This window comes from Natrix helvetica (assembly GCF_964273705.1).
Source record: "Natrix helvetica genome assembly, chromosome: 2".
Lineage (NCBI taxonomy): Eukaryota > Metazoa > Chordata > Lepidosauria > Squamata > Natricidae > Natrix > Natrix helvetica.
Genome location: NC_138552.1, coordinates 110,604,303 through 110,619,188, shown reverse-complemented (window position 1 = coordinate 110,619,188; position 14,886 = coordinate 110,604,303).

Sequence of the window (14,886 nt, the reverse complement as noted above, 5' to 3'; positions counted from 1 at the left end):
TAGGACGAGTTTGGGGAACACTCAGCTTTGAGCAAATAGGCTGGGTTCTCCAATAGTAATTTTAGAGTATTTTATGTGTTGATATTTAGTTGTTATTAGGATTTTTCCCCAGGTTTTATTATTTTGACTTTTTATTTTCCTTTTTTCTATTTTTTGACCAAGAAGAGGATTTGCTAAAGCAAGGCTGAGGCAGCGATCGGTTCCACAGCTGCTTAGTCGCAGCTGGGGGAACAAGCGAGGCCGCTCGTCCGGCGTCTGCTGGCGAGCGCAGGGAAGGACGGCAATCCCCGTGTTTCCCTGGTTGTTTTGGAGGAGAGGCTTTTAAAAAAGCCCTTGCTTCTCCAAACGGCGTCTTTTGCCGATCGGGAGAGCGGCGGCCATTTTGAAAAGCGCTGCTTTGGCGCGCTTTTCGGCTGCAGCCAATAGGAAGCGCCTGACCCTTAAGTGAGGCTTTTGGCGCGCAGAAGAACCGGCGGCCATTTTTTTTGGAGTCTTTTTACTGTCCGGAAGCAGCAGCAAGCAGCAGAGCCTCTCCGCCTCAAACAGACAGCCGCGAAGGATTGCGAGGGCTTGCCTGGGTCTCCAGCAAGCCTGAAGTTCCCCAGACACCTAAGGGGAAGCGGCAAGGAGTGTCCTGGTGCCTGATCCAGCCTCCCATCTGAGTCTGCAGACGCTTCTGGAGCCGTCGGGCCAGCGTCCACTGCCCTTCCCTCAGCAGCGACCTCTTCGACTCAAGATCAACCAGGGATGGCTGATGAAGGTTTGGAGCGAAGGGAGGAGCTGGCAGGGCCATCTGCAAAGCGCAGTAGGCCAGATCCCTCAGGCCAGGGGAGAAAGGGGAACAAGGGCACTGGGGGGAAAGCTTCCCACTCTTCAGCTGGGAGCAAGGCCCCCAAAATTCAAGGGGACAAGGGGCAGGACTCCCTAAAGGACAAGTCTGCTAGGCCCCAGGTTCCCTCTGCACCCTTACCAAGTGAGGCTGGGCCAGTTCCTTCCCCACCCATCCAGAGGGAGATAGAGCAGGGGGAGGAGATGGAGGATAGATCCCCATCCTTCTGTGATAGGGATTCCATGTCAGGATCCCCTGCAGCCTCTCTGGGTTATCCAGGTTCTCCTAGCTCTTCAGTCAGGGAGGATATCCCCTCCTTTCAATGCTGTTTTCATGCAGAGGATCAGAGAGATCCTCCTAGGAGTGCCAGGGGACAGGCCTATGCCCAATCCAGGCCTGTAGAGGACAAGGGCCCAGCTATGTCAGCAGAGATGAGGGATCTCATCACGCAGGCTATTTCCCAGGGTGTGGTAGAAGCCATGAGACTACAGGAAGGCAGGGGTGGCAAGGCCTCTAGGCCTACTCGCCCCCTGGGGGAAAAGAGGACCAGAGTACTCGATTCCCCGGGCACTTCTATCACCACAGAGGTGTCTACGTGGGAGGAGGAGACTGCTGAGGACTTTGCTCTCTCGGAGGATGAGGATATGCCTCCAGACAAGCCCTCTTTCACTGGTCTCTTTAAGCCAGCCTTATTCAAGTCCATCTTACACAAGGCCAGAGCCTCTACTGAGCTTGGTGCCAAACCTAAGGACAAGGAAGTCCCCTCTACTTCCCAGGACCTCATGGCAGGGTTGTTCAGCGAAACAACCCCTGACCCAGAACTGATACCAGTCCCTGACATGTTCATGGAGGTTATCCAGCGCCAATGGGCACAGCCAGGTACCCTGGCCAACCCCAGTGGCGCAGACAAATCATTGTATCCCTTAGAACCTAGGCTGGAGGATGTATTGAAGCCTCCAGAAGTGGATGCCCCTGTGGTCTCTCTGACCTCTAATTCTAATCTCCCGGCCGAGTTATTAGAAGGGTTAAAGGCAGAGAATAAGAGGGCAGAAAAGGCTTGTCTCAAAACGCACCAGGCGGCTGCCTGGGCGATCAAAACCTCCACTTCTGCCTCGTTCTTTACGAGGGCATCCCTATTATGGCTGCGCCAACTCAGATCTCAGCCCCCATCTGAAGCATCTCGTTGGCAACATGATCTTAACAAGATCATTACGGCTGTGGAATATGCCTCTGATGCATCCCTGCATGCAGCGAAATTCGCCTCCAGGGCACTAGCGTCCAACATCACTTCTCGCCGCCTGCTTTGGCTTCGGCACTGGCAGGCGGACATGAAGGCTAAGTGGAAGCTGGCTTCAGCTCCATTCAAGGGAGAGAACCTCTTTGGGGATTCCCTAGAGAAATTCCTAATTGAGACAAAGGATAAGAGGAAGGTCCTTCCTTCCACCTTCAGGAAGCATGACAGGAAAGGTCAGGGCTCGTTCAGGAAACAGGCCTTTCGGGCACAGGAAGGTGCCCAGGCCTCCTCCTCTTCATATTCCTCCCAAAGACAGTTTAACCAGTCCTCTGACAGGTCCCAGGAACGAAACAACTTTTCTTCCAGGGGCAGACAATCCAATCAGGGGTCCTTTCGGAAGCCCTTTCGTGGGGGATCCCACAACCGTCAGTTTAGACGTGGGAAGTGACCGTCTGGGGTCTCCTCCCATCGGGGGCCGCCTGCAATTCTATGCAGACCGTTGGGAGGAAACAACCTCGGACAAGTGGGTCTTAAATACCATCAGGAGGGGTCTAACCTTGGAGTTTCTATCCTCTCCTCCGCGGACCTTTGTTCGCTGCCCACTATCCAAGAACCCTGTAAAGAGGGCTCTCATGCAGGCAGAGATAGATCATCTTCTGCAGATCAACGCAATAGAGGCAGTTCCTCCAGAACAGGAAGGGAGGGGGTTCTATTCCATTCTCTTCCTGGTCCCCAAAAATTCAGGGGGGTGGAGGGCCATTTTAGATCTGAAGCGCCTGAACAGACATCTGGCCTACAAGCGCTTCAAAATGCAGTCTCTCCAGTCGATCCTAAGCTGCAGACGACAAGGGGATCTGCTCACCTCCATCGATCTCAAGGAGGCGTACCTGCATGTGCCCATCCATCCTGCACACAGGAAGTTCCTGCGCTTGTGTTACAACGGAAAGCACTTCCAATACAGGGCGCTTCCGTTCGGACTTTCTTCTGCACCCAGAACGTTCACGAAGCTTCTTGCAGCTGTGGCGGCCCACCTGCGCAAGCTTCCAGTCCGCCTGGAGTGCTATCTGGACGACATCATCATCCACTCAAGGACCCAGCAGCAAGCGGTGAGAGATGTAAACGTCACAGTTCACACCTTACAAGACCACGGTTTTTCCGTAAACATGGAAAAAAGCAACCTGACTCCTGCCACACGCATACAACACCTGGGCGCCATGATAGACTCGGTATCTTGCCAGGTGTCCCTGTCTCCGGAAAGAATCCGCAACCTCAGGAGCAGGATCCGGTCGTGTCGCAGGAACAGGTCCTGGCAGGTGGTGCAGCTATCCCAACTGTTAGGGATCATGATTTCTTGCCTCAACATAGTTCCCTGGGCACGTCTTCATGCAAGGGAACTGCAATGGTTCTTACTTCCAATGCAAAGAGCAAAGACCAGCAACTCCACCAGGAAAGTTCGCATCCCACCAAGAGTGACTCGGTCTCTGAGTTGGTGGCAGTCTCGAGCAGTGGAGAAGGGCTGCCTATTCAGAGAACCCGACAGGATCGTGGTAACGACCGACGCCAGTCTCTACGGTTGGGGGGCGCATTGCCAAGGTCAGCTGGCGCAAGGCAGGTGGTCCAGCGCGGAGGCAGCCTGGAGCATCAATTGGCTAGAACTCAGGGCAGCCCGGCTTGCGCTGAAGAGATTTGCAGAACAGCTGAAGGGGCTCCACGTTCTGCTACTGACCGACAATGTGGCCACAAAGGCTCACGTGAACCGACAAGGAGGGACCCACTCCAAAAGACTCATGTCAGAGGCGGAGGCCATAGGACGATGGGCAGAGATCCACTTAGCGTCGCTGAGGGCGGATCACATCTCCGGAACCAGCAATGTGAGTGCGGATTGGTTGAGCCGTCAGACCATCGACAACTCGGAGTGGCAACTTCATCCGGACCTGTTCGCACAGGTGGTAAGGAGGTTTGGTCTCCCACAGGTCGACCTGTTTGCCTCGGCAGCAAACACACAGCTCCAGCGGTTCTTCTCCCGCTACAAGTCAGCACAAGCGGAGGGGACGGATGCCCTGAGGTCCAACTGGCCTCCAGGGCTTCTTTACGCGTTTCCACCCCTCCCTCTGATCCCGCAGGTAATCTACAAGCTGCTGAAGGAGGGGGCGGAGCTCATTCTGGTGGCTCCACATTGGCCCAGGAGATCCTGGTTCGCGGACCTAGTCGATCTGTCTGTGGAGCAACCGTGGAGAATTCCTCCAGACCAGGTATCCTTGCGTCAAGGGGCCATCAACCATCCAGAGCCCCAATGGTTGCAGTTAGCCGTGTGGCACTTGAGGGGCAGCTCCTAAAGGACCAGAGCCTCTCAGACAACGTCATTAAAACCATCCAAGCTTCCAGACATCCGGCCACTACTCGCATTTATGACGCGACTTGGGCTGCCTTTTCTTCCTGGTGCAGCAAACGGGACATTGACAGTGTGGAAGCGTCCATCCCTCAGTTATTGGACTTCCTACAAGAGGGCTTGGACAAAGGACTGGCACCAGCCACTCTCAGGCGCCAGGTGGCTGCATTATCCACCATCTTAGCCAGACACCAACCTCAATCCCTGAGTCACCATCCTCAGGTCAAGAGCTTCTTGAAGGGGGCCTACAACATCCGACCCCAGGTGGTGCACAGGTACCCGACCTGGAACCTACCCTTTGTCCTGCAGGCATTGACAGCGGCTCCCTTTGAACCTTTGAGGAAGGTATCTCTTCGACATCTGACTCTTAAGACTGCCTTCCTCATAGCCATTACTTCAGCCAGAAGAGTATCTGAGATTGCGGCCTTCTCGGCCAAGGAAGAGCTGTGCATCATCCACCCAGACAGGGTCATCCTACGGTTAGACCCCGCCTTCATGCCGAAGGTGAATTCTCATTTTCACAGGTCTCAGGAGGTTATCCTCCCGAACTTCTGTCCCAGCCCTCAACACTCCAAGGAGCGCAGGTGGCACAAATTGGACGTACAAAGGGCAGTCCGCATTTACCTGAAACGGACTAAGGACATCAGGCACTCCGAGGCCTTCTTTGTGTCTTTTCAACCAGGCTCGCTGGGTCACAAGGTGTCATCTTCAACCATAGGTCGGTGGCTGCGAGCTTGCATTAAGATGACATATGACCTGCAGGGCAAGCCGGTTCCACCTCGTGTAACGGCACATTCCACCAGAAGTGCAGCCACGACCGCGGCCTGGGCGACTCAAGCATCTATTTTGGACATTTGCAGAGCAGCCATGTGGGCGTCTCCCACGGCCTTCATTAGAAACTACAAGATCGATTCCTTTGCCTCTGCCGAAGCCTCTTTTGGCCGTAGAGTATTACAGAAGGTTATTGAGGCTCCGGACAATGTCACTTCTTCCCGCCCTGGGACACAATAGCTTGGGCATGTCCCATCCTTGTACTCTCCAAGCAGCGCTATGGAGAATGACCGTTGTCTTACCTGAACGGTCATTCTCATGGCGCTGCGGAGAGTACAAGACCCACCCAGGGTGATTGTTTAGCTCCGAGATTGTATCTTTGCACAGGTGTGAGCTGAGAACGTCTTCGTCGGACAAGACCTCGTTTTTAAAACTGAGCCAGAAGAGGCAAAGGAGGCGTGGCCAGAGGGGAAAAATCTACTCAGTCCATGGGCAAACAGGCTGTGTTAACCCATCCTTGTACTCTCCGCAGCGCCATGAGAACGACCGTTCAGGTAAGACAACGGTCATTCCCTTAACTCTTTTGAGCAGTCTCAAAATGTGGAAAATCAGCTTGGCTTTGATACTCCTTAATTTGGAGGAAGGTGAGATTACTACCAATGAGTAGAGATGATCCTTAGAGGCAGAATAGGATACAGCAATGGGACGTTGTCACTTAGAGATGTTTAGACACTTTCTCTGGTCACCATGGGCAAGGGAGAGGTAAAGACACTACCATTCACTTGGCTGAGGAAAACCAAAGTGTTGCAATGGTGAAGCTCTGTTGCAATTCAACAGTAGCCTGGTCTCCAAGACCATTGTTCCTCACAGATATACAGAAATACTTTCCTGGTACACACTACTACAATAACAAACTCTCTGGAGCACAAATGGTTTATGGAGCATATTATCATTCATGGTAGAATTATATTCAGTCTTCCAAAGGAACATCTGCCAGAGACTAGAATTTAAACTTGGTGAATCTAAGTTCAACGTGCAACTTAAAGTTTAAGGCTGCACATTAAGGCAAACTGTAGTTTGTATGGCTTAGCATGGTGTCACCAGCCACTCTGGTTTGTTAATTATGGTTTAGCCACTCCCAATTTTAGAAATTTTAATGCTCCCCCCTCCTCTTTCCTGTTAAGCTTAAGGTAAAATGGTTTCATGGCATGCTTAATATTCCCTTCTAAGGGGTAAAAAAAAAAAGTACTTTCTCACATAAAATGTATTTTGTTCAGTTAGACTACGTTAAATAAACCTGGCCTAGAATGTTGTGTGAAGGCAGCTTTTGAACGAAAGAAGCAAACTGTTTCTGTGTACACATTGATTTGGTCTATGATTATCAGTTAGTTGAGTACAATGACCTGGAGAGTTTTCACAGCCCTGTTCCCGTAATTCAACAGAGAGAACAAGGCCTCACGTGGTCATAAGCAAACAACCAGGGGGGCAATCAACCTGTTACCATAACAAGGACTGGATGCAAATTGATCTTCCCAACCAAAAGACAACAGCTTCATGCCCATAACTCTCTGTTTCTCTCTAACCACCACCACCACTCCGTCCGTCCGTGCGTGTGTGTGTGTGTGTGTGTGTGTGTGTGTGTGAGAGAGAGAGAGAGAGAGAGAGAGAGAGAGAGAGGGCAACAGACAGACAGACAGACAGACAGACAGACAATGCAAAGATTTAAGCCTTGATTTCATTATTAAAGCTTGCTGTTGACATCCGGAGATTACTGGAAAACTTCTGTAACAGCTTTAAAAACTTTTCTAAAATAAATATCAAAAGTCCATGCATCTCCGTATTCCTGTTTATCTACTGTATTTCCAGTACTGTTTGCTAGGACCTTCTTAACAGAAATGGAGCTTTTCCGCCCAAGTAAATCACTAGAGCCTCAGAGTGCCTTGTTAACTCCAAAGAAGCTGCCATCTAGGCTTCTTTGGAAACTGCCTAAATTCGTGGAGGAAACATGGAGTCCCCTTTTAAGAGACTAGTAAGAGAATAGTAAGAGATATATAGGTTGATCTCTCACACAGTTCCAAATATTCATTCCAATTTCTTATACACATAAGCACTCAAAGTGTCTTACAACAATAAAACTAAATTACAAAATATAGAATGCAACAAATTTAAAACCATTAGCTTTTTTCCAAATTCAAACCATTTTCCAAATCCAAACTTTATTATGAAGCTAATGCTAGGATAACCTAACACCTAGAGAAACTCACCCTGAAAGGATGGTTTTCTTCCTTTCTTCTACACTGGTCACGTTGTAGCTTGTACATTACTCTACCAAAGTCCTATGGGATTCTGTTGGTTCCTATATAATCCTGAATCAATTCACGTTCACTGAAAACTTGCCTATACACTTTTCCATTCAGGTGGTAGTGAATGTTTTCAAGGCAGAAAAAAACCCCCAATGAAATCCATCTAATTCCTTTTTCCTTAAAATATACATGAACCACCACTAGCAACAATGCCTTGTTCAGATTGTCCCAATCCCAACATTTTCAGCCCTTGCAAAAGACAATACTGGGACAGATATTCTGGGCGATGCCCAGCTGCTGCCTCTAGACAATGCTTCCAAGGCAATTTTGTTTCTCCCCCCTCCCCTTCTAAAATTAGGCTCCTTGATAGGTAGGTTTAAAGCTTATTGGAAGAATGGATGTGAAGATTTCATTGCCCTAATTTCATGCCCTGCTTTTCAACCCATTGAGGCAGCATACAATTGAAATCCTCAGAAAGTACAGTTAAAACAGCAGCATGAAAAGTATATTACAATTAGCTATAAAAATAGGTGCCACAGAATTGGGCTCAACTCCTATCAGTTGCATGGATAAATGCTTAGTGTGCAATAAAATAGGATACAAAATTAGATTTTTTAAAAAATCTAGACATTCACACACCCAGGGGAAAAGCATGTGACTGTCTTAATTTTTTTTTTTAAAGTAGCATACATTGTGTGCAAGGACTAGATCTTGACAAGGGACCATCATTCCACTAGTGAAGATCTCAATTTTCTTTTCCCAGTTTGAGCTCATTTGGAGTTTCTAGCAGGGGAGCACAGCTATTGTATACCCTTGACCCAAGATCATACACTTCTTCTGAAAGGTCATCCTCTTACACTAAGTGTTCAGCATCAAGAGAGATGGACATAGAGCAGTGAGGGCCAGCCAAAGCAACAGTAGCAATCAATGGGGTGACAACTGTTGCAACCAGATCCTCCTCACACCCTCTTCCCAGCTTCTTCTTATAGGTTTATCTGTTTTCTACAGGTGCTAATGGGATAATTTTGCCATGGAACTGATTAGAGGAGAAAGCTTGCATGCAGTGGTGGGATTCAAATAATTTAACAAGCTGTTCTCTGCCCTAATGATTTCTTCCGACAACCAGTTCACCAAACTGCTCAGGAAGTTAACAACCGGTTCTCCCGAACTGGTGCGAACTGGCTGAATCCCACCCACTGTCTACATATATGCTGATCTTGAGCAGGATTCTCTCACTAACATGCTTAAGCTAAATCAGATAAAATGAGAAAGGCAGATTCACCATACACAAAGCATTGCTGTAAAACAGCTGCTAGAATGGAACTGCCAGGCACTCTTAGATCCTCAAAGTTGCTGATTTTGGACTCCTCTATAGCTTAAAAAAAAACAAAAACCCAAAAGGCAGAAGTGTGGATTTAAATGATATTACTCATTGACCATAAAGAGGATGGACAAACATGCTGTGTATCTCTTTTTTACCCCTTAAGCTTTTATTTAACGCAGATGGGGAAAACCCAGTCAGCCTAGTCCATTTCTTAAAATGCTGCTGCTGCTATTTGAATTGCCAAATAAAGTTGCTAAAGCTGTGTGTCTGATTATGTAAGATTCCAATGTATACACATATGAAAATTCTACCTCTGGCTTTTCCCAAGGTTTTTTTTTAATATTCTCATCCAAATGGATGATTTTGAGAACTGGTGGCCTAGAAAGGAAATATGTGTAGGGCCAACTCTGCCAGATTTCATTCCATTAGAGGATTATTCCTCCATGACTTGCATTGGATATCATAAGGGTGGAAACTTACATTTAAAAAAATAGGAAATTTTGACACTAAAAACTCCAGATGCTGCCTTATTACATAGTCTGATGAGTCTTGACAGTTTTGTAGGTGTTTATAATCCAACTTAGTGGACAGCAGGGACGTGCGGTCAGGGGAGGCAGGGGAGGCAGAGCCTCACGTCTCTTCATGAAATAATAGTATATAATATATATGTCAGGCCTGTAATTATATTCTTTTTAGGATCTTTGGCCTGCCACACTTTCTTATAATTTTCTATGCTGTTTCAATAGTGTAGTAGTTGGGAGGGGGGAATAGAAAGGAGTAGGATTGTAGAATGGATTGTTGACATTCTTTTGTAGAAGCCAAGGTCATCTTTTGTCTCCGCACATCGACACCTGGCCGGAAGAAGATGGGTGTACATGCCAGCGTGGAAGATGATGATTGGGACATGTGATGGATTTGTGGGTGTGGGGAGAGATCATGAACTTTCAACTGGTTGAACTTAGAGAATGTACTTCCAGAGTTGAAATAATGTTAGGGTTCTAAATACCATGCAGAAATAAATCATTGTCCAAGGCAAAACATCCTTTATGGTGCAATTTATTCCATAGCCGTGCTAACATGCTTGCGCAAGCATATTAGCACGGCTATGGAATAAATTGCACCATAAAGGATGTTTTGCCTTGGACAATGATTTATTTCTGCATGGTATTTAGAACCCTAACATTATTTCAACTCTGGAAGTACATTCTCTAAGTTCAACCAGTTGAAAGTTCATGATCTCTCCCCACACCCACAAATCCATCACATGTCCCAATCATCATCTTCCACGCTGGCATGTACACCCATCTTCTTCCGGCCAGGTGTCGATGTGCGGAGACAAAAGATGACCTTGGCTTCTACAAAAGAATGTCAACAATCCATTCTACAATCCTACTCCTTTCTATTCCCCCCTCCCAACTACTACACTATTGAAACAGCATAGAAAATTATAAGAAAGTGTGGCAGGCCAAAGATCCTAAAAAGAATATAATTACAGGCCTGACAATATATACTACAATATATATACTATAGTGTATATACTACACTATATATACAGTCGCTTTCGTGCCTTCGTCATCCGGCAGCGCCGACAACATTTCTGCCTCCGCCCTCCGCAGCTCCCGGGCACGCCCGGACGGAGGTATCCAGAATGGCGCTGAGGCAGTCCGGCGGGTCAGCGACCAATATGCAGTCGCGAGGAGCGCGCAAAGTCCAGCAGAGGCAGGAAGGTTCTCGTCGTTCCCCAGTCGCTTTCGAGGACTGCGGAGCACGAGCCGGCGGAGCACGCTCAGGAAGGCGGGGAATGGGATCACGTGGTCCCATTCCCCGCCTTCCTGATGACGTCACCAGCCTCACCAGCCATAAACCTCACTGCACGTCACTGGTGGACAGAGTAGAAACAAAATGCCCCTTAAACTTATTAATGATTTATATAGAAAAAGAAGAGGTCAGAAAAATATGTAGAGATATTTACAATACAATGCAATGCAATGCAATGCAACGCAACGCAACGCAACACAATACAATACAATACAATAGCAGAGTTGGAAGGGACCTTGGAGGTCTTCTAGTCCAATCCCCTGCCTAGGCAGGAAACCCTATACCATTTCAGACAAATGGCTATCCAACATCTTCTTAAAGACTTCCAGTGTTGGGGCATTCACAACTTCTGGAGGCAAGCTGTTCCACTGATTAATTGTTCTGTCAGGAAATTTCTCCTCAGTTCTAAGTTGCTTCTCTCCTTGATTACTTTCCACCCATTGCTACTTGTTCTGCCCTCAGGTGCCTTGGAGAATAGTTTGACTCCCTCTTCTTTGTGGCAACCCCTGAGATATTGGAACACTGCTATCATGTCTCCCCTAGTCCTTCTTTCTATTAAACTACACATACCCATTTCCTGCAACCGATTTTCATATGTTTTAGTCTCCAGTCCCCTAATCATCTTTGTTGCTCTTCTCTGCACTCTTTCTAGAGTCTCCACATCTTTTTTACATCGTGGCGACCAAAAATGAATGCAGTATTCCAAGTGTGGCCTTACCAAGGCATTATAAAGTGGTATTAACACTTCACGTGATCTTGATTCTATCCCTCTGTTTATGCAGTCTAGAACTGTGTTGGCTTTTTTGGCAGCTGCTGCACATGCCTGGCTCCTATTTAAATGGTTGTCCACTAGGACTCCAAGATCCCTTTCACAGTTACTACTATTGAGCAAGGTACCACCTATATTGTACCTGTGCATTTTGTTTTTCTTGCCTAAATGTAGAATCTTACTCTTTTCACCTTTGAAATTCATTTTATTAGATAGTGCTCAATGTTCAAGTTTGTCAAGATCTTTCTGTGTCTTAAGCCTATCTCCTGGAGTGTTGGCTATTCCTGCCAGCTTGGTGTCATCTGCAAATTTGAGGAGTTCCCCATTTATTCCCTCATCCAAATCATTGATGAAGATGTTGAAGAGTACTGGGCCTAAAACAGAGCCTTGGGGTACTCCACTGCATACTTCCCTCCATGTAGATGCAATTCCATTGACTACATGTTGAGTGCGGTTGGTCAGCCAGTTACGAATCCATCTGGTGGTGATGCTGTCCAACCCACATTCTTCTACTTTATCTAGTAGTAGGTTATGGTCTACTTTATCAAATGCCTTACTGAAGTCCAAGTAAACTATATCGACGGCATTCCTCTGGTCCACTAATTTTGTCACATTGTCAAAGAATGCAATAAGATTAGTCTGGCATGATCTGTTTTTGACAAACCCATGTTGGCTTTTGGCTATTACTTTGTTTGCTTCTAGGTGTTCGCTAATTCGTTGCTTGATTATCTTTTCCAAAATCTTTCCTGGTATTGAGGTCAGGCTGATAGGTCTATAGTTCCTGGATCTTTTTTTTTCCTTTTTTGAAGATGGGAATCACATCAGCTCTTTTCCAGTCCTCTGGTAGTTCCCCAGTGCTCCAGGATCTCTGAAATCTATAGTTCAGTGGTTCTGAGATCTCATCTGCAAGTTCCTTCAGAACCCTAGGGTGTAATCCATCCAGTCTTGGTGATTTGAACTCGTCTAGGGTAGACAGGTGCTCACTTACCATTTTTCCCCTATTTCAACTTGTGTTCCTAATCTGATTTTTATGGTGCTGTTTTTGATAGATTGGACTGTTTTATTCCTTTGTGTAAAGACAGATGCAAAAAAAATGAGTTAAATAGTTCTACTTCTCCCTGTTGCTTGTCACCTTCCTGCCACTTTCTCCCAGCAATGGACCAATTGTTTCCTTAACTTTTTTCTTGTTTTTAACATGTTGGAAGAAGCTCTTTTTTTGGTTATTCTTTTACTTTTGTGGCAAGCCTTTCTTCATTGTGAGCCTTAGCTTTCCTCACTTCATCTTTACAGGCTCGGGCTATTTGCTGATATTCTGCCTTAGTTATGTCCTCCTCTTTCCACTTTTTATACTTATCTTTTTTTTTTGTCTTTAAATTTGTCAGAGAGTTCTTTATGCAGCCATGCTGGTTTCTTTTGGGAGCTGTTATTTTTCTTCTTCATTGATATTGTGCTAGACTGGGCTTTTGTAATCTCATTTTTCAAAATTTCCCAAGCTTCTTGAGTTGTTTTCCCCTTGAGGATTCTCATCCATGGAATTCTTCCCAAGCTCTTTCTAAGTTTATTGAAATTAGCTCTCTTAAAGTCCAAGACTCTAGTTTGACTTTGTTCTACTACTTGTGTTTGCATAATGTTGAATTCCAATATTGCATGGTCACTTGCCCCCAAGGTTCCTGTGGCTTCAACACCTTCCATCATTTCCTCTCTGTTAGTGAGAATTAAGTCCTATATGGCTGATTCCCTTGTTCCCTTCTCTACTTTTTGGGAAACAAAGTTGTCTGCTAGGTTTTAGGAACCTGTTGGATCTTCCACTTGGTGCAGAGTTTGTTTCCCAGTTGATGTCAGAATAGTTAAAATCCCCCACTACTGTTGTGGTGTGCTTCCTACATACCTTAGTTAGCTGACTAGCTGATTTGGCTGATTTAAGTGATAGGAGTCCATAAAAGTTGCTTACAGCATCAGATAGAAAGTCAAAATCTGGAAGGAAGCTGTTGGGAAATGTTGAAAGAAATGTCCATCTGGGTTCAATTCCAAGTGGGGAGAAAGACACCGGAAACATGGAGGCTTGGTAGCATTGAATCCCAGGCTTGGTTGAATCTTACTGTGTGATGATGTAAGGAAGAGGGTTTTAGGCAATTCCTATTATGGCTGAGGGCTAATCCTACCTTTGTTGGATCTTGGGTGAGGGTATTTGCTCATAAATACACCTAGCCATCTCTTTATCTCTTAAGTGCTGACATTTGCTGTGGGGTATTGTGGAGGGGGGTATTAAGAGTGGGTCTGCTTCCTGCCTAAAAAAAAACATGTTTCTCCATTTCTTATCCAGGGAAATATAATATTCTGCCTTTTTAATATTTCCTAGAATATTTCATTCTTCTAAGGAGAGGGGTGGGTGCTAACTTCCTACAGAAGTTTATAATGAGGACAAGAAAACTTGCTTTGGTTGCACCTCCCAGAACTATGAAAACGGTGGGGGTCTTTTTGTTTCCTTTTTGGCTTTTTGATTGCGTCATTTGAATGGTATGTCAGTGTTGTTTATGTCTATATTCCTGTTAATGGTTGATATGTCTTGAGCACCAGGCTTCCAGAATTCTCTGGCATTTTTGGATTTAGCGTGATCTAGGATGTTCTGAGTTTCCCAGTTGAAACTATGGTTGAGTCTGTCCATATGTTGCAAAATTAAGGAATTTTCATCATGTCTTCTGGCTGCTACTTGGTTGTCATGGATGCGTTCTGCTAGTTTTTTCCTGTTGGTCCTACACAGTGACTGTTACAGTCCTTACACTGTATGTTATAAACACTCCTCCTCCTCCTCCTCCTCCTCCCCCTACCTACCTCCTCCTCCTCCTTCTTCTAGGGCTACTGGGTCTTTTGGCTTATTTAGAATGTTTTGGAGGACTTTAGTATTGTTTCTGTGTTTGGAGAGAGATTTATTATCCAAATGTGCCTAATCCTGTGTAAAGCTACTGGCGACTTTAACATTTTGAGGGAAAGGAGAGAGATATGCCTTACAGAAGTAACCGGAAGAGTCGAAACATATTAAATTGGGACTGTGGGACTTTGAAAAATATAAAACGTCAGTGAATATTGCAATCCCTGAAAAGGACAAGATTTCAATCTAAAATGAAGCATTTTGATATATATTTGCAGCAGAAAAAGAACTATGGCCCAGAGTACACAAAGTTCTGTTCTAGGAAATGATGATGAAAAAAATACACAAAGATCCACAACAGAGTAAATAAGTCCTTGGTTTATGTGCAACTTAACATAACACAATCAAATTTCTGAATTCTAAATGGAAGTTGCTCAAGAATATTTGGCAGTTGACAATATTCTGCCTCATTCCCAGAGTCTGGGTCAGGTGAAGAACAAGGCTGTACTCATCATTCAGCATATGGTGTTGTTTTTAATAAAAGAGTTTGTCTTATGGGGATCATTACTTTCATATTTAA